At 46.9% G+C, this 25,394-nt stretch overlaps 1 protein-coding gene across 1 annotated transcript in view; it reads left to right on the top strand.

Moving 5' to 3' along the window:
• The window catches only part of CCDC60 (coiled-coil domain containing 60), a 138,775-nt gene that overhangs the window by 36,866 nt on the left and 76,515 nt on the right, over positions 1 to 25,394 (top strand). The window lies entirely within an intron of this gene.

Raw genomic sequence — 25,394 nt, 5'->3', positions numbered from 1 at the left:
CTTTTTGGACTCACTTCTCAGTAAACACAAAACTGTTAGGAGAGAGGATTGCAGGCAAGAGGGAAAGTTCCATGGGGGATGGGGCTGCTTTGTTATTGGGGAGACCTTTAAACACACACTAGCTAGTACAAGTGCTACATGAGCCATGCACAGATGTGTAAATGTTGAACTAACCCCTAACCCCACCCCCCGCCCCGAGAAAAGCACCAAGAAACACATGAGAGCAGTTTTAATGGATTCTCCCACGCCCCTCCCTAGGCTATTGATCTTGTTGGAATGAACAGGCACCTAGGCACTGTTTCGGGGCTCCCTGAGGCTCCATCCATGGCCTTGGCACTCACACACCTCAGCTGTTGTGTTCACTGGGGGATCACACACTTGAATTGTGGCACGCACACATGCCTGGCCATGCGCTGCAGATCACACACTCTGTTGGGGATCTGAGACTGCTGAGTCACAGGGACTGAGTCCTGCTCTTGCAGGTGGCACTAGGAGTCAGAGGAATGTGTGACTGCTCAGTAGGATCAGAGGTGAGACTTAGGACACAGAGACATGTGTCTGCCGTGGGCATCCCCCGATCAGGACAGACCTGGCTCTCTCAGTGATGACTCCAGGATGGGTATTATCAGCCTTGAGGCTGGAGGACTTGAATTCAGAGACCCAACAGTGCATACCTGAAGTTCCAGTGCCTGGAAGCCAATGCCTGGCAGCTCCTCTCTGCTGCTAACAGCTGCTCACTGCAGGTACTACAGATCCTGGGTCTACCTGCATCAGCAACAGGTACCAAGACTTTACCCAAGCAGTAGTGACCCATCTTGCACACAGAGCCAACTGCTAAGCTTTCAGGATATGTAGGTCTGAGCAATAGTACGTGTGAGTAGGGCTTTTGCCTTGCACACAGATGACCTGGGTTTGATCCCCAGGACCCCATATGGTCCACAAGCCTGCCAGGAGTGATCTCCGAGCACAGAGTCAATGGTCCATCCTGAGCACTGCCTGGTGTGACCCAAACACCATACACACACACATACACACACATACACACACACACACAGCAGTGATGTTTGAAAAATAAACTGAAAATGAAAGCCATTGTGTTCAAACAAAAGAAACAGGTAATCAAAATTCATCACTCCCTAATAATCTTGTACACATTACTGTTGTGATTATTTCATATTCTTGTGGTTATTTCTGCTTATGGTCTTGTACTGTATTTTTTTGTATATAATATCGGATCAGGAAAGCTACCCCCACGTTCTTTCCTATGCCACATTCATTGGCATCATGGTGGCAGCTCCAGGTCAACCAAGGTGGAAGAACCCAGAGTTTAGAAGTTTACACAAGCTACAAATTTGGGTTTAATTCTTCCTCCTAAGACCCCAGAAAAGGTTTAATGGTCAACACATCCTTGAGGACATACTACCCCAAATGACCAAGACCAAGGGTGTCAGGATGGCTGAGTGATTGAAGGCACTTGACTCAATCTCCTCTTCTCCAAATGACCAAGACTGAACCTCTTGCCAATCTGGACCAGAGAGTCCTGGTGACAGGTGATAAAGACTGTGACCTTTCCTGCCACCTCTGAGTGGACCAGGTGAACCTATGACCTCTTCCAGGTACATTTGCCAGGAATCAGATAGAAAATTACATCCTCACAGATGGACTTAGCCTGTCCAAGGGCTGGACAGAATGGAGAGTACAGTAAAATAAAATAAAATAAATAAAATAAAATCCAGACAGAAAGCCACACAAAATTTCCATCTGGTCATACTCCCGCATCCTTCTAATATTGAACAAATCAGTGACTCCCCTTCAAAGGACGCACTCTGCTTTCCAGGGGTGATCGCATAAGGCAACACAAACCCCATCCCGAAGAGCCAGCCATCCCTGCGGCACTCATTAGCCAAGACAACGATGGTTTCTTGGCCACTTGCTGCCCCTCAAATGCACTTTGTCTCCTATTAGACTTGCCCACCTTGAGCAAACACCTTGACACTCTCCTCGATTTTTATTTAATATTTCAGCCCTCTTAGAATGTAATCGCACCATCCCTGGTTTCACGGCCAATTTAACACGATGCTAAGAAGAATAAAAATCTAAAAGCTTATCCCCCTCGCCTGTTCCACCAGATGTTCAGTGGTGCTAAGCACCGGGCTCCACGCGTACTTGCTGAGTTTCCTCCTCACAGAAGCTGGCAGTCGTGGCAGCACGTGCCCACCAACGGTCCGACTCTTGCAGCCAAGGACATTATTTTCCTCCCAAACTGCTGAAACTTTGCTTTTTTTAAAATCAGCAATGTTTTTAAGGAAAATAAACATCTCTGTGAGTGAAACAGCTGAAAACGGAACTTGAAGTCACAATTCACCTGTAGCAGCATTGAGTGAGGTGCAGACCATGGCAAGTAAACAGTGACAAATTAACCCACCTCCCTGGCAGACCCCCAACTGAGTAGAGATTGTGCCGGCCTGTCTGAGGTCAGAGATGCTGCTTTGCAGCTGAAGTTGGGCAAGTAGGAATCACAAAGGTGACTTGGGAGCATGGCTTGAGGTCACACCTCTGGGCTTCTCCTTCATCTCCGGTGTTCTTTCACTTTTTTTCAAAGGTATTTATTGACTCTCTGTTTGATGACCCACATACACCAGACATTGGAATCTACACTGGAGAAACACGGCAGTGAACATACAGAAAAACTTTCTGTCCTTGGTGAAAACAAGACCATGAGAGGGGTGGGGTACTTTAGGGTACTTTGGTTCTGTATTAGGAAGAAAGAAAAGAAGATGCTAGAGCTCAGATAGATAAGGGACCACCAAGTGAAGGGTATTGGGAGGACCTGCTCGGATTGGAAGATGCGAGCCAAAAGTAGACTATTTAGACCAACCATGATGGCCACTCAATACCTCTATTGCAAACCACAACACCCAAAAGGAGAGAAAGAACAAAAGGGAATTCCCTGCCACAGAGGCGGGGTGGGGTGAGGGGGGATGGGATGGGGGAGGTGGGAAGGATCCTGGGATCATTGGTGGTAGAAAATGGGCACTAGTGGAGGGATGGGTACTAGATCATTGTATGACTGAAACACAAACATGAAAGTCTGGAAGTATGTAACAGTATCTCACAGTGATTCACTAGTAAATAAATATATAAATAAATCAAAGAAGATGCTAGAGACTGGTGGAGGGAAACAAAAGCTGCTTCTTCAGCTCAGGTGGTCTAAGGAGATGCGTCTATCCTGTCAAAAGGGGCTCCTGGACTGAAGACCTAAGAGGGAGAAAGACCCCCTCTCCCCACCCCTGCCTGCTTAGAGCTGGGGAGGTGGGCAAAGAGAGAATGTCTCTGTGGACAAACAGATGCTAAAGACCAGCATGGGAGCAAGCTAGAAATGATGGGGAACCATAAAAAAGGCCAGTGTGGCGGGAGGTGGGAGTGGCATGACAGAAATGCATGGAACTCAAGAGATGGAGATAGACAAGAGAAAGGTCTTGCCAGGCCTTGAGCCTTGCAGTCACAGTAAATGTTTGAATTTCAGTCTCAGGAGAAGTGAAAACTGAGTGGAAGCCTCTGAGCAGTAAGACACGATCTGACTTTTAGAAGAATTTTCCATAAGGGGCAGAGAGATCAGCAGGAAAGTTTTGGTAAGCTGGGCCCGTGGCTTGGATCAGGCGAACGGCAGGGAGCTAGGGCAAAGTCGAAAGATTGGGGATCTATTTGGAGGTAGAGACACAGGGCTGGCTGGTGTATTACATACAGGAAATAGGAACTGGTCAGGAGAATGGTCTGCTTCCATCACTGCCTCCCCCACTAGCTGTGTCACGGCCAGCCTGGTCTCATATCCACTGGAATTTGGTACCTGAGTAAGCGTGTGGAAGCTGAAGGTGTTGGGGAAGACTGGCTCTGTGTACAGATACTATAAATACAGAGGGATCAGAGGGAAGTATGGAGGGTCGGAGGGAAGAGAGAGGACAGACAGACCTAGCCTGGAGTGCAAGACATCCCCAGCAGCAAAGCCCCCGGTGCTTAATCTGACTCTCTCTAAACTCCTGCTCTCAGGCCCCTGATATTGTCTTCTGGGGGAAATATTTCTGTGAAGTACCTAATCTAGGGTTCCAGAAGATTTTCCTCTCCTTTATCTTCCTCCTGCCATATGTAATCTTAAAATACTCTTGGTGGGGGGGCTCCCATATGGTGCTCAAAAACCCATCGACTCTCAGCCAACTAGGTTGAATATGAGGGCCCAAGAATGCAGAGAACTACCCTGTCAATCTAGGGGAACCCCAGGGCTGGTGATGCTTGGGGAATCATATGTAGATCCTGGGGTCAAATCTGGGTCAGCCACATGCAAGGCCTTAGCCACTGTCCTGTGTCCCTGGCATCCTTTTATAATACTATTGGGGAAAGTGGCTTGCTTGCCAGTCCTGGAGGCGATCTAAAATGCTTCCTTAGTTTATCAAGACAGAGGATTTAACAGGAAATATAATACTTTCATCTTCTCATCCTACTTCTTTCGCTGCACTTTGTAAATTAAAAGTAATGAGGGATGTTCACTTTGAAGTGGGCTAATGTCTGAGCTGGTAGGTGGAGTGAGCTTCTCTCATTCTAAAACCAGAAATGAAATAAAAGCAGCCAGCAATTCAATAAAAAGCTAGATCCGGGATGACAGCTTGTGGCACATGGGACTCCTCTGTCATGCCTCTAAACTGTGTCCAAGGCAGACACCACTAATGGACCACTGCAGTCTTTTCATTTGAACCCAGACTTGGCCTCCAACTCTTCTCATGCAGCAGTCCAAGCAATCACCGCCATTTGTTAGGGATGTAACTTATCTGTCGTCTCTAAGTTAGAATACTCAGAGACTTTTGTATCTATAATTGACACCTGTAAAGTCAACTTAAGGGTTGGCATGAAAAAGATCAGCAGGAGGAAGAGACTCACTCAGATCCCTTCTTGAAGAAGGCTGATTATTATTATTATTATTATTATTATTATTATTATTATTATTATTGAATCACTGTGAGGTCCAGTTACAAGCTTTCATATTTGAGTTTCAGTCATACAATGGTCAAACACCCATACCTCCACCAGTGCACATTCTCCACCACCAATGTCCCCAGTATACCCCCTCTTTCCAACCCTCCTCCTGCCTCTATCGCAGACAATTTCCCCGATACACACACACTCTCTCTCCCCCCCCCCTTTTGAGCATTATGGTCTGCAATACAGATAGTGAGAAGTCATCAAGTTTGATCCTTTATCTACTTTCAGCACACATCTCCCATCCTGAACGATTCTTCCAACCATCATTGACTTAGTGATCCCTTCTTCATTCCAGCTGCCTGAAGACGGCTGATGTTAATGGTGACATTTAGATCATTGAAAACCTTACTATTGACCTCAACCATTGACTGACTGTCCTCAGTACCTTTTCCCCCTCATGATTCAATAACCAGGACCCCTACATCGAGAGCCTCTAGCCCAGAATGTCTTTCCCCACTGCCCCTTGCCCCAGATCACATGGGACCTGCTTCAAAACCCAAGAATTGTGGGAGATCAGGGATTTATAATCTGGACACCCCTGGGATGCAGACAAAATGAACACTTCTGAATTTCACCGTATGGACCACTCAAAGAAGAGCTTCCCCACCCACCCTGCAGCCAGGGGATTGGATAGTAACAAATCTCTGACATATTCCATAAAGGCAGACAATGTACACCCTTGTCCTCAGCCCAGAACTGATAAACACAGCCACACATTCAAAGAGTGGGTCACTGCTGCAGGCAGGAAGGAAAAAATATCTGGATTCAGTTAATTGCATTTTTATCATCTTGAATGTGATCCAGAGTCCTTGCCTGTTTTTTTTTTTTTTTATTTCTGGTATCTCTGTGGGTCTTTAACACCTCTCACTAACTAGAGTTCAAGGGCAAGTTTTCTGTTTCCCTTGCTCCGCTCCCCACGGAGGGCAACTTCTTTTCCTTTGGCCAGGGCTGCCTCCAACAATATGAGCAATGAGTTTAACCCAGAAGACACCACTTTCTAGGGGCGTGTCAAAACATCCCCCGTCCCTGGACCCTTCGTTACCTAAGGTTGTACACAGTTTTCAAAATTCTTTCCCTATGATAGAGAATGAGCCATCCGTTCTGCTGACCTCTGTTTCTTATCTATGGTATGGGATATAGGACTAGCAAGATCTACTTTCCACTGATGTTGGGTTATGAGATCACGTGTAGGCCAAAGAAGGTATAAGGAGACCCAACAAAGAGAGTTGCTGAGTTGGTTTGGGATTGGGTTTTGATTTTTGAGTCACACTCATGGGTCCTCAGGAACTACTCCCAGCTCTGTGCTCCTGTAATGTTCCAGGGCTTAAGCTCAGGCCTTCCCCACATGTGCTCTCAGATCACGGAGCTCTCTTCATCCACAGTCATTGTTTCATCTTAGTTGCTATGAGCGTATCAAAAAAGTTTCATGGGCCACCACAAAGCAGATCTAAGACAAGGAGACAGAGTCTCACCCCGTACCAGCAAGTGACCTCAGGTTGACCATTTCACTCCTCCAAAGCCTCAGTCTGGGGCCAGTAGGACCCTATTGCTGTGCCCGAATTTTAGGTCCCCAGTTGAGAAGAGACCAAGTCCACACACGATCATACAAAGGATCATGCAAAGGAACTTTATTGCTAGCTCGAGATAGGGCCCAAGTGTCATCCAACACAGTGGAGTCTTGACAAGGACCCCTGAGCCCAAATCACAAGTGGCTTATATAGGTTTCAAAGTTAAGCAAGCACTATGGCAACAGTAGTCAGGCAACAGTTAAACAATAGTTTCCAGTAACAGTAAGTTTATGGTTACCAAAGACAAAAGACAATTTCCGGGGCATTGTGATTGATTGCGCCCACTTGCTGGGCCCAGCATCTTTCCAGGTGGGTTCAGGTTGGCTAGTTACACATGGTTTGATTTCTGGGAAACTGAAACTGTTTCAGTTCCAGGAACTGAACCTGAGGCCCACCTGACTTGTCTCATTTCTGCGTGCCTATTATGACGTCAGCTTTGCCCTTACACTATAGAGTACAAGAGGGCCAGACTGTGAGCCTTATACTGATCAAAGATGGATGGGAATTCTGGGCCCTGCATTTCCTCTGGTCTCACCTCTGTCCTCAGAGCACCCAAGGAGCTTAGACTCTGAGCCTCACGACACATGGCAATGAACAAGTTACTCAACCTCTCTGATCTCCAAAGTCAAGGTTGCAAGAGGAGCTTTCACAGGGCAGCGGTGAGAAGGCAATGAATTAGTTCATGGGAAAGCACTTAGAAGACCACGTGACCAGGGGCCAGGGGGAATGTTCCCTTGATGGAAGCTGAGTGCACTATTGCATCATTTGCATTCCCTGAGTGACTGTAACTCTCTTACACTGTGATGAGCTCATGGATTTCTCCCTGTCCCCATTCAGAACTACAGGCAGAGCTCGACACTTAAAACCCCCACAAGTCACACCAGATCCCTAATTTTGATTCCTAAGGCTGGATGTTTAAGGGACAGTTGGAGCAAATATAACACAGCTAGCTTGGGGAAGGGGGGAATGAAAATTTAATAAGAAGGAGAAGTACCAGGGCGACTGCAAGTCCTGGGTTTCTATATTAATCTGAAAGCTCTTCTATTGGGATTGTGGAACAAGACATTACTCTAATGGATGTGACCACGGGCTGTACGATAAAACACTAATACGCCACTTAGAGTAGATGGTGTGCATGCATTAGGCCCTGTAATTTTTTTTTACTTTTTGCTGAAGTATCACATAAGACAGGAAAGCACACAAATCATTAAGATCAATAAATCTCCATGTAAGGAACACGCATCAGGAAGGAACAGTGACAATTCTCCCCACCTCCACCCCACCCCCACCCCATCCCCAAGAAAACCTCCTTAGATCCCCTTCCAACTAACTCCCACCCCAAAGAAAATCTAAACTGGCTTCTACACATTTGATTTCTTCTCTCCTGTTCTTAACTTTGACTAAATGAAGTTGAGCTACCGGCACTTTGAGGGAACTTTCTAGTTTTCACTCAGCATCATGGTCTGTACTTTCTCCATCCTGTTGTGATTTGCCCCTCCCATTTCTGTGTAGTGTGAAAACAGCACAGTGTATCCATTTTAGTATTGGTGGACAAGGGTAGTATCCTCTTTGGAGCTACACTGAATATTCTTTTTTTTTTTTTTTGCTTTTTGGGTCACACCCAGCGGTGCACAAGGGTTACTCCTGACTCATGCACTCAGGAATTACTCCTGGCGGTGCTCGGGGGACCATATGGGATGCTGGGAATCGAACCCGGGTCGGCCACATGCAAGGCAAGCGCCCTACCCGCTGTGCTGTTGCTCCAGCCTTACACTGAATAGTCTTATGCATGCATTTTGCTAAACCTGTGTGTGTGTGTGTGTGTGTGTGTGTGTGTGTGTGTATCTCTTGGAGATATGCCCAAACATGCCATGGTTGGCTATTGTTTACACATGCTCAGTTTTCATGCCTGCTGTCAGTTTCCCAGCCATACATTTTAAAGAAGTTTAAACATACACCAATAGGACAATCAAGAAAAATTAGCATGTGTACATAAGTTTATGTAATAACAAATAGACTCACAAACAATTATATCACCCAGGGATAACCTCTTCATATTTTAGCATGTCAACTTTCAATATTTTTCTATATATACCTCCACATTTTTTGCTAGCAAACTTTTTGCATATACCATTTTGTAAGCTATATTTTTGTTTAGCCATAGGTTATGAGCATCTTCCATGTAAATAATGCACCTGTAGAACTTCAGTTTTTGAACTTCTTAGAATGGAAATATTCAAATATCCATCAAGACAGAATAATAAAATAAACTTCAGAGCATCCAATGAAGACTGATAAGAACATGATTATCCATTCATACTCAATATTGTTTCATTTACACAACAATCTCCCCAGCTTTTGGAAACACTTATCATTTCCTGGGTAAATGTTCAACTCTTCAGAGAACTTTTAAAAAACTAACCACAATCATGTCATCACATCTTTAAAAGAGCCACAATTCTTTAGTATTAAATATCTATTCAAACACAACCTCCCTCTTTGTGGCTGTATAGTATTCCATGGAAGATTGCAATCTAATTTATGGAGCCAATTTCCTACCTTTGAACCCTATATGAACCCCCCATACATGGAGGTTGGTTGCTTTTTATTTGTTCTATTATAGTCATAATACTAAGCTCACATCTCTGAAGTGGCATCATTTCATAGTTTAGTTTCTCGAGCTAAATCCCTACATTTTTATAATACTGTACCCTGACTGTAGCTCCCTTAGGCTCTTGGTTGCTTGAAATAAAAATGAACTTTTCCCAGAAGACATGAAAAAGAAAAAAATATGAGAAGACAAAAATAGTCCAGAAATAAATTTCTGCCCTTTTCATAGCATAGTCCTCATTACCAACATGCTCAAGGAAAGCAGCATGAAAACCTGGTGTTTGTTAAATGACACTTTCCCAAACACACACAATTCACTTGCACCACTCGACTGAGCCTCGGACACAATCAATCTGCATCAACGAGTTTAGCCCCTCCATTCCCTGGACTCCTCCCAGGAAATCTTGGTCCCTCTCAGCATTTTCTTGAATCCTGGCCCCTCCATAACTTATTGTTTGGATGGTTTTCACTGAGATGATCTTACAATGGCTTGAACCTGTTTGCCCTTTCAAGACAGCTGAAAACTTGCATTTTTCCTGAAAAGATTTAATTGCCCTTGTCCATGCCTTTGTCTGAGTCTTTTCTGCAATATTAACTGGCATTTCACAGCCACAATTTCACTTCAAAGTAAAATAAAATAAGACCGTATTAAAAAGCCAGAAGTGCCAGAAGCTTGCCAAGCTCATCTCCAAACACCTGTCGATTGGGCAGTACTGGGCATGCCAGCCCAAAACTCACCTGGCAGCCCACTGAGAAGAGAGCGACTGTCATTTGTCCAACTCACAACCTACATGCAAGCAAAACAGTAATAACCGTAAAGAAGCAGGTCATTGGAACCCTGTCATTCCCACATTAATAGAGCGAGTAGATTTCAGTAGGTACTCACAACCCTATTCTTTTCCTCACAGCTATATCCCCAAAAGGTCTCAGAACCCCAAAAAGCATCTTTAAAACCCACTTCCCCACCACCTAATAGCGTCACACTCAGTAGGCTACATCATGGTCTTTGGGTGAATCCACGTCTCCACAATGGGCACGCTGCTGAATGTGGGCATGTGACCCAACGTGATGAAGCTCATGGGCCTCACCGGTGGATGGAGGCTGATGCTCACATCCACCTGGCAGGGCAATTAGTGAGGTAGGATGCTGCTGGGCACAGACCAACAACCATATCCGCCAATCCTCCCAAGAGCTGGTGCTTTTACCTCATTCCAACCGCCTGGTGAGATTCGGCCCAGGACTCGACGCCTTTCAGACACTCTGGAAGATAAAATGATACAGCCAGTCTTGGCTCTTCATCATTCCTGATGCGCTTTGCCCTTTCTATTACTTTTACTGTAACTGGAGCCAACCACTCGAATCCACAAGGAAAGACTGGCTAAGAGCAGCACCAGCCTAGGACCTGCCTCCATACCCCAAAGCCCCATCCTGGAGGGAGGAGGAGTTCACTCTCATCAGGACCCCTTCTTCTGCAACATGAGTGGGAGAGCAAAATTCAAGTCACGCCTCTTATTTTTCCAGTTATATTCACAGGAAATTTCATCTTTCTCTATAGGAACTTCAACTCTCCACTCCCACCCCACTCCACCCCTTGAATTTTCTGATAAACTGAATTTAAAGTGGGGGGTTGGAGACAGGGAACCTCTCATATGTGGAGGTGGAGGAAAGTAGACATTTCTTGTCCTCAGGGTCATTGCTCCTCCCTTTCGCCGGTTGTCACTGGATAGAACGGGTCCTCCAAGCTCCTCAAGAACTCTCTGGCCCCCCTTTGTGCACCTCTCATTGATCCGTGGCATCATAGTTCTTCCAATCCCAGAGGTGCTTTCCCCAGAGACACTCAGTCTTACTTTTGGGTGGCTTACCTCTTGGGCCTCCAAGATTCCTACTCAGTTGGAGGAAAACTCAGCTATGTCTATTCAAAAGGTTTCCTGGCTCTCTTTATGCCAGAAATTTTACAGGGAGAGCTTAATTATCCCCCCATGGAGAAGCCAGGTACATTACATCAGTCACCTCAGTAGGTGGACGATGGTGATAAGGAATTAAATGCTTCCCCACAGCCACACCTGGCCATTGATTGCCCCTCCAGAGGAGGGGTGTCCTGGGACACTTGGTCTTGGAATTTTTCATGGCAATATTTTCCACTAAGGCCCTCCAGTTTCCAAAAGAAACCTCAACCTCCCGGGCTCATTTTTCTGCCTTGGGTTGCAAAATTCAGGACAATTAAATTGAAGAGCTCGGCAAGAGTTGAGAAGGACACTTCCATGTATCCACTTGGTTGGGTTGGAGGTCGGTGGTTGAGGGGGTGGGGATGGAGGGCGGGGCCGACTCTCTGCTGCTTACCTACCAAGCCTACCAACCCAGTTAAAAATAACCCATGTCTTGGCCCACTCCCCATTGGCCTGAGAGTTTAGCTTTCGGAATTGTTCTGGCTTAGATCAGCTCCAAACACGTGTTTTCTGACAGCATGTAGGCTCAGAGTTCCAAAATCCACCAAGGCATTATTTTTTTCAAGCCATGTGTTAAGGCAGAAAAGCTTGCTCAGGAATCCTTGAGTAAAGCCAGATCCAGACAATTAACTAAAGAGGGTATCTGCCTCTCCATCCCCTGCCCTGAGATGGACCAAAATGTGCATAAAAGGAAATAAGGGGGGGGGGGCGGGGGAGGAGGGAGGAGAACAGAGAAGGGAGGAGGGAGGAGGGAGGAGGAGGGAGATGATGATGATGCAGCAGCCTCCACCTTTGCATGTCCATGAACCTCTCTTAAAGATTGTTGTCATCCAGGCATCAGGTAGAGGAGCCACGCAAATGGGCACAGAACATATTCAGAGCTGGGCTGTCCCTTTGCTTGATTTCTGCATGGTGCCATGCACCAGAATGGTACCAAACAGCAATTGCAGAATATGCAAAATGAGTAATGCCCCAGGGTGTTTCAGCGCAGCAGACTTTAATCAGACTTTAATAAAGATATGATAAGAGCTAGAGTTGGGGGGAGAGACTCGCTGGCCACATAATTGGCAAGTGGGTGGATTTCTGTTGGTTTGGAGACCAGAGACGACAGCCTGGAATGGCACATGTTTCCCGTTTACCCACAATCCCTCTCATTCTTTGCATTCACTCTAATGGGAAGTGTTTGCTCCAGAAGGAGGAGTAGGAAGTGATGGAGCAGAAAGGAGAAAGAGACCCAGGAAGGGTATCCCAGGCAGGGAAAACAAATCTGCACAGGATCCCAGTCAGGACAGGACAGCAAAGCTGCTGTCAGCAGTGTGCGAAGAGAGTGGGAGATGATTGTGTGATCCTGGCACCAGGGAAGGACCAGAGAGCCAGCCCGGGAGAATGGTGGCTCCTGTAAGAGGCTTTGCATCTTGCATCTTCCCAGCTTCCTCTGACTGTACTGTGATGGAGGAAGGACCATAGGAGAGAGGCAGGGAGGGAGGGAGGGATGGAGGGAGGGTGGGTACAGGAGAACATCTTACTCCCACCACCACACTGCATCTTGGCCCCCCCTCAGGTGTCCCCCTCTCCTAGTCCCGGGTTCCTTATCTCCAGTGGGTAGCACTTGCGTCTATCAGCAGAGAAGCTCAGGCCGACAGGACAGGCTGTGGGGTCCTGCGACATAAGGCGTCACCTACTGTCTCTCGAGATGATCCCCCGGGCTCCCGGTCATCTGGGAGACTCGGAACCCTTTAGAAAAGCCTCTTCCAGCTCATGCATATTTGATGTCCACACTTGGCAGGACCCTGAAGAGTGCTCCTCATTTTCCATTTAGTCATTAAGCCTAATAGGTAATAATGGCCACTTCAGGGGGTGAGGGTTCGCATTCCTTCAAAGAGAACAAAGACCACTCGACCCTTCCGTCTCAGAACTGAGCAGTTTCCAGCAGCCTCCAATGTGATGCTAGTGTCCCTCCAAGATCCCCGTGGCTGCCAGCCCACCTACTAGCACAGACAAGGGAGCTCTCTGGTCTGGCCAAGATGGTGGACCCTGGACATCCAGGGTCGGCTTGGTGGCAAAGCACCCACCTTGCCAGCTTGAAGGCAAACGTGTCATCCCTGGTACCACATGTGCTAGTCACCGCCCCAGCAGCATTGTCCAGCATCCCCAGCATCACCCCGTGTCATTTCCTGCACATAGCCACCATGTGTGTGAGCCCCACTACTAAAGTGTGCAACCCCTGTAAATGGAATGTGCATGGAGCACCCCAATCAAGCATGCAACCCCCCAGTCCTGCAACAACCACCTCCAATGGCAGCAGGGAGAGAATAGCACATTTGCAAATATACGAGACAGCCTGGACTGGAGAAGAGTACAGCAGGTAGGGTGCCTGCCTGGCACGTGGCTGAACTGGGTTCAATCCTTGACAGCCCATGGGGTCCTCTGCACACCACCAGGAGAAGTTTCTGAGCACAGGGCAAGGAGAAAATCCTGAGCATAGCTGGATGTTGCCCCTCTCCAGCAAAGAGAGAGAGAAGAGAGAGAGAGAGAGAGAGAGAGAGAGAGAGAGAGAGAGAGAGCAGCACCTAGATTTCCACCACTACTGAACCACACACAAAGTCACCATGCTACCCTAGGGAAGTGAGTTCAATGTTTCCCAGTGTCCCTGCATTGATAGTGCAATGCCTACCTCCAAAGGCTGTGGAGGGATACACTGACCAGGAAGGACACAGGTGCAACTTGGCAACAGGTGCAACTTTTGCCGTTTCTGCAGCCCTTCCACCCAAGTCACAACGGGCTTCTAAATCCTTTGTTGGTTTGGTTGGTGTTGCAGGCCAGTACTCACTCCCGCAGTGCCTAGGGACCTTGAGGTGCCTGAGCTGGACCTCTGGTCTCATGAATGCAAAGCCTGTGCTCCGGATTGTTGAGCTCCTTTCCCAGCCCCCACAGCTTGCTTGCGATCAGAGGGGGTACAAAGATGAGAAGACGGCAGGGAGAAGGACGGAAAGAGGCATATTAGACTCAGCACAAGGTGGATGGGGTTCAGCACTCCTGATGGCAGTTGCCTGGAAACCGAACTGCGGTGGGCTTCCGCTGCCTTCCAGAAAGCTCCCTAATTGCGATGCACAGAGAGCCATTTGTAGACGCCGGGCAGGCATTTCTTCTTCCAGAAGAGCAGCAGTTGTCTCATACAGATAGTGTCTCCCCTTGATGCAGGCATCTCCCAGGAGGGTGGGGATGCCCCAGGGGGACAGAAGCCTAAGCCTCAACCTCTGACCCAAAAGGACATTTCAGTTCACTTGTCACTAGGTTTGCATATCCTGATGCTTACAAGAGCTTGAGTGGCTTTCGGAGACAGAGCAAAGTGTTAGCAAGGTGCGAGCACACCGTGTGTGTGTGTGTGTGTGTGTGTGTGTGTGTGTGTGTGTGTGTGTAGTGAGGTCACATAAAGATTACAAAATCCATGAGTTTGTACCATCCATCAAAGCCCAACCTGTGCCGTGGCACACCCTGATATTAAAAGCTGGATCAGTATTCCCTTTGGAGGTTTAAGCACCACTTGGAGCCATCTGGTAGAAGGTAGGTCAGACCCCACATTATGAGCTAAAAAAAATAACTTTGCTGAGAGACACCTGGGGGGCGGGAGGTTAGGGTTGGGGGGGATCTGTTTTATCTGATCACTTCTTCCAGAACACAGCTCTGTTCTCATTCCCAGTTTGGCAAAAAAAAGAAAAGAAAAATTTCAAAGCCCTCCATTCTGTTTGGATGACTCAGCTTCTGCACAGAGGGTTCTAAAGCACCTGCTCCCTCCAGAGAGGGTGGGAGCACTGTATGTGGGTGAGGGTGGGCTCTCATCATCCTCATCCCATACCCCCCAAGTAAGTTCCTATTTAATTAGCATTTGAAATGCTGAAATGTGAAGGTTTCCTGGTTGGGTTCAAAGATAAGGACTGTCTCTGGGCTGCTCTGGGACACAGCCAAGGTTTCCAAGTTGCACCTGCCATCAAGGGTCTCAACTTGATAAGGAACGTGGGCAGAGGGGATGCTTGGACCAGCCAATCAGTGAGCGGTGCTCAGTTCTTGAAAGTGGGAGAGCAGGATGGTGTCAGCGTGAAGATGAGGAAGCATGCCTTGATGGGAAATGCAGAGACCCCTGTTAGGGCTTTAGGTCACCTCTGACTTGGCATAAGGTACCTCTACTCTCTGGACCACTGGAGGGCGTGGGGCTGACCCCAAAGCAAATACTTCTTACCTCCAAGTACTCTGTCTGGCTTTCCACGCTGATCAGAACAAGGATTCCCAAGGTCACCAGACAAGGTGGTCTCAGGTCCATCCAATGCCAATGAAGGTACAAATTCTCCAAAGACCCAAGATGAAAACCAAATCTTTTCCATCTGGAGCTTTTCTTCAGGCTGGATCAGCACTGTAATCATAGCAGATGTTCAGTAAAGAAGTCGGGGAAAAAAAGGAGTGAAATGAATTATGTTCAGAAGTGGGCAAGATACAGGCCATAGGCTGGCAAGCAGTGTAGGGGCTTAGATTCAATTAAATACTTGCTGACAATTTGTGAATCAGGAAAGTGCTACCAGTTTCACAGATAGTTAAGAATAGAACCATCCACCCACAGGAAATCCAATAATTAACATAACCTCGTTCTTGGGTTAGTTATTCTATTTTCTCTACTGAATCAACTAGCCGTTTTCGTAAGTTGATGATTAAAATAATATTAAGCTCCCACTCTGTGCTAGGGAATGTGGAGGGGAAGTAATGATGGGTATGCTATAGTTTATTATTTCAAAGAATCTTGTTTCTCTAGATTAGTTTAATCCAAACTCTAATGCTGCTTTGCGAGAAATTGAGTGGTTAATCTTTTTGAATCTCCATTTCTCTTATTCATGAGTGTACCCCACATTGATAAGAGGGTTTTCCTTTATAATTGTTGCCCTGGCAATTAGCAGTAACGGGATTCAGTACTCAGGACCAATTCTTTCTCTTTCTAAGGTAGTTTTGACCATCTAAATTTGAATTATGTTCTCTGTGTATGTAGGAGTGATCTTTGAAGATTTCTCTTCTTGTCTATTTCTTCCTTTTCCATCTTTCACAAGTCAGATAAGACAAACGTCGAATAATGGACCACGAAGGCTGGCACATGCCTGGGTACCAGTCTCGATTCTGTTCCCCACCCCACCCTCCATCTTGAAAACCCGGCATCAGTGGTTGAGCATCTCCGTGTGGCCCTTTTCTGAGTGTGACAGGGGGCTAAGAATATGACTGTCCGCCTTGGAGAGGCATGTGAAGACATTAGACAAGGGCTGCTGTAATGTTTGTGCTCAGCGACCGTCCTAAGGTGATTCTGCACATTCTGTTTCTGGTGGAATGATGGTAGACATCATGGAGGTGTTGCTTATCCCTCACTAATAGAACAGTACTTTATTGTATTGCCTACATCGCCGTTGTTGGTAGAGTTAGCCGAGAACCGAGCTTTCTGGCATCAACATGCATCTCACTTTTACCTAAACCCCAAGGTCTGATTGCAGTGTTTTGCTCTGTTCCCCCTTTTCTTTCCCTCGCCACTGTTTGTTGTTAACGGCTGGCTGGGGGACCGCGGCATATATTGGTGTGCCAAAGATCACACTCCTGTGGCACTAGGGAACCTCAATGGCAGTGCCCCGATCACACTCGGTATGTGGGGATGCCAGGGACTGAATCGTGACCGAGGTAGAAGCTTCTGCCACTAAGCTTTCCCTGGTCCCTCTAATTCATTGTTATTGGCTGAAACGTACACCTCAGGCAGTGATGTGGACTTGTTAGATCCATCCTTTATTTATTTTTTCCTTTTTTCCTCTTATTTCCCTTTCTCTGGGGAAAAATCTGAGATGGAGGGTAAGTCCAGGTAGAACCCAGAAAAGAAATCTGCTTAAAATAATTAGAAATAGTCTACACGCAATTCCTTCTTCAGAGCAGAGGTTAATTCCCTGGCCCTTTATGTGTAATGAATTTCTTCTCTGACATAACAACCGAATGAAATTCTACTCCGTCTCTATAGCGGAATTATATACTTGTACAAATTCCTGCATAATGCAATTTACCAAATCCCAGCATAAGTACAGTCTAATTGGACTGCTACTCTGACCGTCTTTGGAGCAGAGAACCCCCTAATCTCACGATGAGAGCCAAAGTGCCACTTCCCAGAAACCTGTGGGGCTCAATGCCAAACCACCGATCTGGCTATGTGCAAAGCTAGTGGACTGGAACGACGTTCATTCACAGCTCTGATGGTGATGGCCGAAAGGAGGATGACAGTGAAGATCAGAGCAATGATGATTGTCATTATTTATTAAATACCTCCCTGAGTTATGCTCTGTGCCAAGTGTCTCTCAGATATGATTCCACAATATCCAAGGACGGGTATTAATTTACCAAGTTAACACTTTTTCACTGATTAGGAAAGTACATTTCAAAGAAGGGAAATGATTCACGCATGTCAGGCATTGAGCACCAGGGGAACGGTGCCCAGTTTTGACTAGAAAAGAATTTTCCAGAACCAGACCACAGAACATTTTTTTTTTCTCATGCAGCCTGAATTCAACTCCTTGGTTTTCAGTTGCAGCCTGACCAGATAACTCATCTGTGATCTTAGATCCTGGCTACTTGACTTCTCTGAGCCTTATTTTCTTCATCAATCAGTGGTACCTACTTGATAGAGATGCTGTAAGAATTCAAGGAGATAGATGCACACGGGGACTGCCCAAGCCCTTGCTATGCGCCTCTCTCACTGCCCTCGGCACAGACCCTTTCCCCGCTCCCAGGCTCACACTCCCCCACTGTCTAGTTCCTAGCTGCCCCTGCATGGCTCTGAAGCCCCTTCCAAGATAACTTCTCAAAGCAACATTCTTGCTTCTAAGATGCCTCACCTCTTCTGCATTCTCTAAACCAACCTCTCCCATAATCATTCCCAAGACCACAACCAATGATTTAGCCACAGATAATGACCTTTAAAATGTGATTATCATGTGTATTTAGTAAGGAGACAGAGGCAGAGAGGTTCTTGGGACTGCAGTCTGCTCTCTGATAAACAGAACCTTGCAGTTACTGTGACCTGAGTAAGATCAAAACTGACTTCCTTGCGCAGAAGATGTTTGTTTGACAGGAAGTTCCGATGTGGAGACTTCCGGTCACACAGGACCCAGGTTCCTTCTGCTCTTGGAGCCCCTTTTCTTAGTCTTTGCTTCCGTCTGAGTGGTTTCCTTGAGCTCCCAGGGTTTGGAGCCCTCCAATGGGAATGATGCTGAAATCTGCAGTTTAGAAAATGCCTTTTGGGGGCCGGGGATGTGGCTTGGTGGTAGAGACTCTGCCTTGTGTGGCTAGGCCCTGGGTTTGATCCCGGGCACTGCGAAACAAGCAAACAACTTCTAGAAAGCTCTTTATGCCTGCCAGGTAGAAAATGGATTGGGAAGCAGTGGATCTCCTAGGAAGTTACTTGGAATGACAGAGGCAATAAAATCAGGTATCGGGTGCTGGGGAAGTGGCTACGAGAAGAGAGATGATATTTAGGAAGTCAGATTGACAGAATCCACTCATTGACTTCATGTTCAATAAATGGATATAAAAGCCGAGAAATCGTTCCATTTTATGGGTGAAATATTGATTTTGCTGCCGGAGTGCCTTTTGAACAGCACCCTTACACCTGTGACAGCAGAATCACTTAAGTTTGTGCTGTTCCCAGCTACACACAGACTCCGAGTGTACATACACCCTAAGTACCTCACTCACTGTGCAAGAGAGAGTGCAAGCACCTTCACCACTGAGAGTTTTCCATGCCTTTACCACAAACCCACCACCATCTGTCTTGCATCTAATTAAAGATAATAAACAACCCAGGTGTGGGCTTCCTGGCTTCAGTCTCAGCCACTCAGAAAGGGGAGGCAGCCATCTGAAACTTTGATCTGACAGGTGAACTCGACTTGGCAAATCTTTCACTGTTGGGCACGTTACAATTAGCAAATGACCCCGGGTATGGTAAAGAAATGTTCGCGTGTGATTTAATAAGAATGTGGTTGCAATAAGCACTCAGAATATGTTTGCAATCAATTTGCTGTATACACAATATGCTACCAGAGCATCTTTTGTGTATGCTGTTGACCTTTATCTCTGGCAATCTTGTCCTATAAAGAAGAGTGAAATCCTCCATTGCAAATCATTAGCACTCGGGAAATGGCTTTAATTTGCATGCTGACAAAGATATTAACTTGGGGTGGGGGAGAATACAACCCGTCCTTTTGTCTGAAAGGCAGTTCAAAATCTGTGTTGTGACTACAGTTGACTGAAGTTCAATTACTGTAATAAATGTATTCCAAATTTCATCTCAATTGCATTTGCATTTTAATGAATGATTCTCACCTTCTTGTCAATTCGGCAGCCAGGCTAGATTTATTAAGTTATTGTATAAACAGGGCATTCTAATTTGGGGCCTTTAAATGCAAAATATTTGCTCTGTGTATCTAAACATGCCCTGTGTTATTAATTTGATGGCATGGGGGTGCCTGAAGATTCCAGAATTTAAGGATGGCTTTTCAGATTTCTTCCTTCCATCCCATTTGCCCTCACCTCCTACAAAATTGATATGTCTGAGTGGGCTGACCAAGCAAGGCATGAGTCAGCCAGATGAAATGTGGGCCCTCCAAATCTCCCGCCACCGCCAAAGCAGGACAAGACTGATTTATCTGCTATTCTTTGAAAACAGTAAAACTTTTTAAGTGAAAATTTCCCGCATTGGCAGTTCCCTTCCTCCAGAGTAGGACATCCCTGAGTAGGATTGCGGGAGCATGTGTTCGTTTTAATGTCATCCTGCCTTCCCATCTAAGCACCTCTGGCTTTATAGCTCCAATTTCTTGCAGGCAGAAAAGGAAAATGTAAGTGAGAGCCAGCAGGGTGCAGAGTCATCAGGCCATTAAAAGTATGTAAGGTTAGGGTTTTTTGTTTTGTTTTGTTTTTGTTTATTTAAGTCTATCTAACCAAGGGGCTGGAGCAATAGCACAGCAAGTAGGGCATTTGCCTTGCACACGGCCAACCTGGGTTCAATTCCCAGCATCACATATGGTCCCCCGAGCACTGCCAGGAGTAATTCCTGAACATAGAGCCAGGAGTAACCCCTGTGCATGGCCAGATGTGACCCCCCCAAAAAAAAACCCTCTATCTAGCCTATGGTTTTCAACCAAGTGATTTGCAGCAGTTCATCTCACGCACCATACTAGGAAACCTGAAGGCGAGGCCCCTCTGTTGCTCCTGATCCCTGTGCTTGCATTTGAGAGGTGGCTTGGTTCCAGCAGCTCAGGATAGAGATTGGTTCAAGCAATGGGAGGTCAACCAGGCAATAGCACAGCAGGGAGGGCGTTTGCCTTGCACATGGCTAACCTGAGTTCAATCCCTGGCATCCCATATGGTCCTCGAGCACCACTGGGACTGATTCCTGAGTGCAGAGCCAGGAGTACTCCTGAGAATCACCAGGTGTGACTCAAAAAAAAATAAGGGGAAAAAATGGAGGAGGGAGCGTGGAGGCCTACTCATCAGGCCCAAGATATCAGTCACAGAGAAAGTTAAAGAACTTTTCTGCAATAGTCCTAACTACATATGGTCCCCTGAGCAATAAAAGAAGTGCTCTCACACGATGAGTACTCTTATAAGTAAGCCCTGAGCAATATCCTGGATGTGGATCAACCCCTACCCCCACCCCCTGCACAGGGCTGGAGCAATAGCACAGAGGGCATTTGCCTTGCATGCTGCCGACCGGGATTCGATTCCCAGCATCCCATATGGTCCCCCGAGCACCACAAGGACTAATTCCTGAGTGTATGAGCCAGGAGTAACCCCTGTGCAATGTAGAGTTTGACCCAAAAAGGAAAAAAAAAGGAAAAAAAGGCCATCTAAAGTTGTTTCACCAGCCCTGGGCACCCAGTGGTCTCTAGAACTGAAACCTGAATTTCTTTCCTCGGCTCCTTTGGCCTGGCTTTTCTGCAACCTGCTGAGAATATTGCTGTCTGCAAAGTGAGCATCTCTTCCTCATCAGCTCACACACAGCCTCTCCTCTGGAGAACATATGTGTCTGAGAAATAGAAGCCCAACCCCCGGGCCTTAGCCAAGAGGAGGTTGTGCTGGGTGGCAGGAAAACTTTCTACTTAATTGGCTGCATCCTCCGCTTGCCTGGCGTCCTTCATTATCTGGAGACCCACCGTTCCCTGGGTGATGTTAGTCTAGGGAGGCGCACACAGAGAAGAGTGACGAGCCAGACGCAGGCCCCCGGCGTGAGTGGACTTAGAGGCAAAAACCACTCTTCCTTGCAAAGAGCTCCCTGCACTCCAATAGTCTGGTAATCGACAATAATGATGCAGAGAGTGCAAGGAACATACGAGGGAATTAGATGGGAATTGGTGAAAATATTAAGCATGTTTAAAGGGGCCTGTGTAGTACCAGGGGGAATACTTGCTGGTTTTGCTGAAAGAAAAGCCCACAGCCGGAAGTTCCCAGAATAGACTGATAGACTGGCATATCTGACAGGCCAGCCCAGACACTCCCCCCGACCCCCCCCCCCCCCAGTGCTGTTCATCTCTCATGGGGTCTTTCCGGAAGATCAGGCAGCTGGGAGTCGAGCTGCCTCGGTTGACAAGGGGCAGCAATTTCACTCGAGAGAATCTTGATTCCTCACATGCCAGCAATGACTCCCCGCAGCTTTCCCAGGGCTCCACTGACAAGCAGCATTCATCACTGCTGGCAATTAGGGCTGGAACGCTGAGCTGGCTGTTCGCAAGGTCCTTGCTGTGCCCATCCCTGAGAGAATCTCTTCCAGGTTTCAGGGCCAGAGAATAAGTGTCTAAGAATTTTGGGGTTGGGGAGGAACAAGTGTCTAAGAAGACTTCTTCTCCATAGGAATCCCATGAGTTGCCGTGTTTCCCTCTTTGCCTTGGCCTCTGGGTTGCCCAGGGTTAAATCTGTGCCCAAGAAGTTGTGGGGTGGCTGTGGGGATTTGCTTTGTCTTTGTGTTCTTGTTCTTCCCATCTCCTGCCTTACTACCTTTCTGCCCCTAAACCTGCTGGTTATAAGCAAGTGAGATACATCTCCTCTCAACTGATCGCTTTGAGAACCCTGTCCAGCGCAGACAGAGGGACAGAGATGAATAAAGTGAAGGAAATAGGAGTTTATTGGGGTACACTCCCGGACGGAAGTCTTTGAACATTTGAGTGAAGCTGGGGTAGAGCCACGCCCTGGGAGAAACTAAGGGGGGTTTTAAGTTGCCTTGGTGGGAAAGGGAAGAAGGGAACAAAGACCAGTGGAACTGGTGTGCTTGGGCTGGCCTGTTATCTGTAGGGGATGGATATGAGGAAGACGGGATGCAGCCTGATGACTTCCTGTCCAGGTGGGCCATAAGTTCTATCTTCCACGCTGGAGGCAGGGTGATCTTTAATTCTGGGAATGTCACTATTTCATCTGCCAGCTGCCATCCTGAGCAAATCTTACCCGACCTCTTTGTAGTCCCAACAAAACAGACCACAAAAATAGTGAAGACTGAATTCTTCGCCTTTTCCCCGTGGTGGAGCAGGAGCCTGGAATAGAACTTGTCCTATACGAAGTGCCTGATACAGACTCTTTCTTTTTTCTTTTTGGTTCCCACCCAGCGATGCATAGAGGTTATCCCTGGCTCATGCACTCAGGAATTACTCCTGGCGGTGCTCAGGGAACACTATGGGATGCTGGGAATCGAACCCAGGTCAGCCATGTGCAAGGCAAATGCCCTCCCCACTGTGCTATTACTCCAGCCACCCTGACACAGACTCTTAACACATCAAAGGTGCCCATCGTCAGCGCCAGGGATGGAGTAGTCCTGACCATTCCGCTCACCTCAGCATGAGCCAAAGCCCTGTCACCAAAAAAGGATATTGTTAACTCCTGCAGTCACAGGAATATTAGGTATGTTCAGAGTGTAGAAACTTGCTTGTTGTGTATGTGCTGGACTGCCATGAAGAAGCACTAAAAATACTGAGTGGTTTAACTAACAATTGCATTGTCTCATTTCCGGAGGCTCAAACTCCAAGCTCAAGGATAAGGAGTCTCGATTTCTCTGGAGGGTTGTGAGGGAGACTGGACTGTGTCTCTCTTCTGTCTCCAGGGATTCTCTGGCTGCCTTTGTTAGGGCTTGACCTGGAGAAGCATGATGACTCCTCCCACCTGAATTTCCGCTGGTAAAGTCTCTTGTTCCCCTGTCTCCTGTGCAATCAAATAAGGACCCTTCATCTTCGGTACTGATGCCTGTCATGACCCTATTTCCAAATAAGTTCCCTTTCTGAGGTACGAGGGATTAAAACTTACAGAAGCCAGAGAAATAGTATAGAGGGAAAGGGCGTAAGGTGCTTGCTTTGCATCTGGTCAACTCCAGCTTGATCTCCAGCATCCCAATTTGATGGGTCCCTCAAACCCATCAGGAGTGAATCCTGAGTGCAGAGGCAAAAGTAAGCCCTGAGTACCTCCAGGTCACTGTCACTGTCACTGTCCTCCCGTTGTTCATCGATTTGCTCAAGCAGGCCCAGTAACATTGTGAGACTGTTACTGTGTTTGGCATATCGAATATGTCATGAGTAGCTTGCCAGGCATTGCCGTGCAAGCGAGATACTCTCAGTAGCTTGCTGGGCGCGGCCCAAAATAAAACAAAAACTTAAAGTTATAAATTGGGGGCTTACGGGGGAACACCATTCAATTTCTAACACTTAGATTTCAGGATTTAATTGGTTACAGATTCTGCAAGGAGGTTCCCCGTGTCTCCATGAGGGAATCTGCACATCTCACAGTTAAAGGGAGTTCCTAATCCCTGCTAGTCAAGGGCAAGACCCAGCATCCCTGCAAATTAGCCAAGAATCAAGAAGTCCATATGAAAAGGATTTGCAAGACAAGCTGCAAAGGTTTTCCAAAGCAAAGGCTAACTGGCTACATTTAGAAGTGTAATGAAGGAAGTAAGGAGTGGGGGTGGGATGGGAGGTCAGATAATCGAGAGCTTTGATTTCCAACAAACCCTCATTTGCATGGAGTATTTGCAATACAATTGGTGGTCCAGTAAAAACTCTTTTGCAAATTGTGTAACCAGTCAGATAAAAGAAACAGTTAAGAGAAGGCCATATATACATATTTACATACATACATATATACATACATGTGAACACAGGTCATTGTGCAGGGTTGCAGATCAGCACAAATGGATAGTGAAGACAGTCTGGGAGCACGGCAATGGAGAAAGTAGAACGGGCTACAGATGGACAGCAAGGAGGGAGTGATGAGCAGTGAGTGGCAGTCGGCAATCTGGAAAAGAGAAACATCCTGGAAGGAACAGGAGGAGGAGGAGGAGCTAGATGCTGCAGTTGAGATTGTTGTCTAGAAGGCAGAGGTTCCTGTTCCTGCAGCTGCTGGTATGAAAATCAGCCCCAGAGGCTGAAAAATAAGAAACTAAAGGACGGCAGACATTGGGTGATGAGCATGCTAATCTTACACAGCATCCACAAGAACCCAGGAACCTGATGAAGCTAGTCAGATTGTTGCAACGGAAGCACCCTGAATTCTACAGAGCAGTGCAGCCGAACACAGGACCCTTCAGTGACCCTGCCACCTGGATCAAGACCCCAGCTCTGCTTCTTTTAGCTTCATGATATTCTTCGGCATCTCTGTATCTTCATTTGTCAGTGGACACAGCAAATGAAGATACAATCCATGTCATGGATTGTTGCCATGACCATTAGGTTTATTCATGTACCCTGAAGTGAGTGGGGGGTGGAAGGTGCCCAGAAATGCTGAAAGGCAGGACTGAGCTCCGTCACTGATGAGAAATGGACTTGAGGTTCAGCTCACCCTCAGGCTTCTTGCACGGCACCACGTGCAGGTGGAACACTTGTGAAGTCTGTTGTGTGGATATTCTTTCTGTTGGGGGTGCAGAGATAGAACTGCGAGAAGAATTTTAAAAATGGCTGGAGGGCTGCAAGCTCACTCTGCCAGAGCAGCAGCAAAGAAGCGCCCCATGGCCTTGTATTTACTGTCCCACTACGTACGCACATCTAATGCACTCAATATAAAGAAATCGTTAACAGGGAAAGGGGGTTACAGGAGGGATATCAAGACATCAAAGCATACATTGTTCTGTCATGTCTGCAAGCCCAAGGGTTGCAGCCTCCAGAGAGGAATGCAAGGCCAAGCAGCCTGGCACTGTGAGCTACAGCCTCTT

Source organism: Sorex fumeus, unplaced genomic scaffold (genome assembly GCF_029834395.1).
Source record: "Sorex fumeus unplaced genomic scaffold, SorFum_2.1 ptg000083l, whole genome shotgun sequence".
Lineage (NCBI taxonomy): Eukaryota > Metazoa > Chordata > Mammalia > Eulipotyphla > Soricidae > Sorex > Sorex fumeus.
This window is presented reverse-complemented; position numbering and strand designations above follow the sequence as displayed.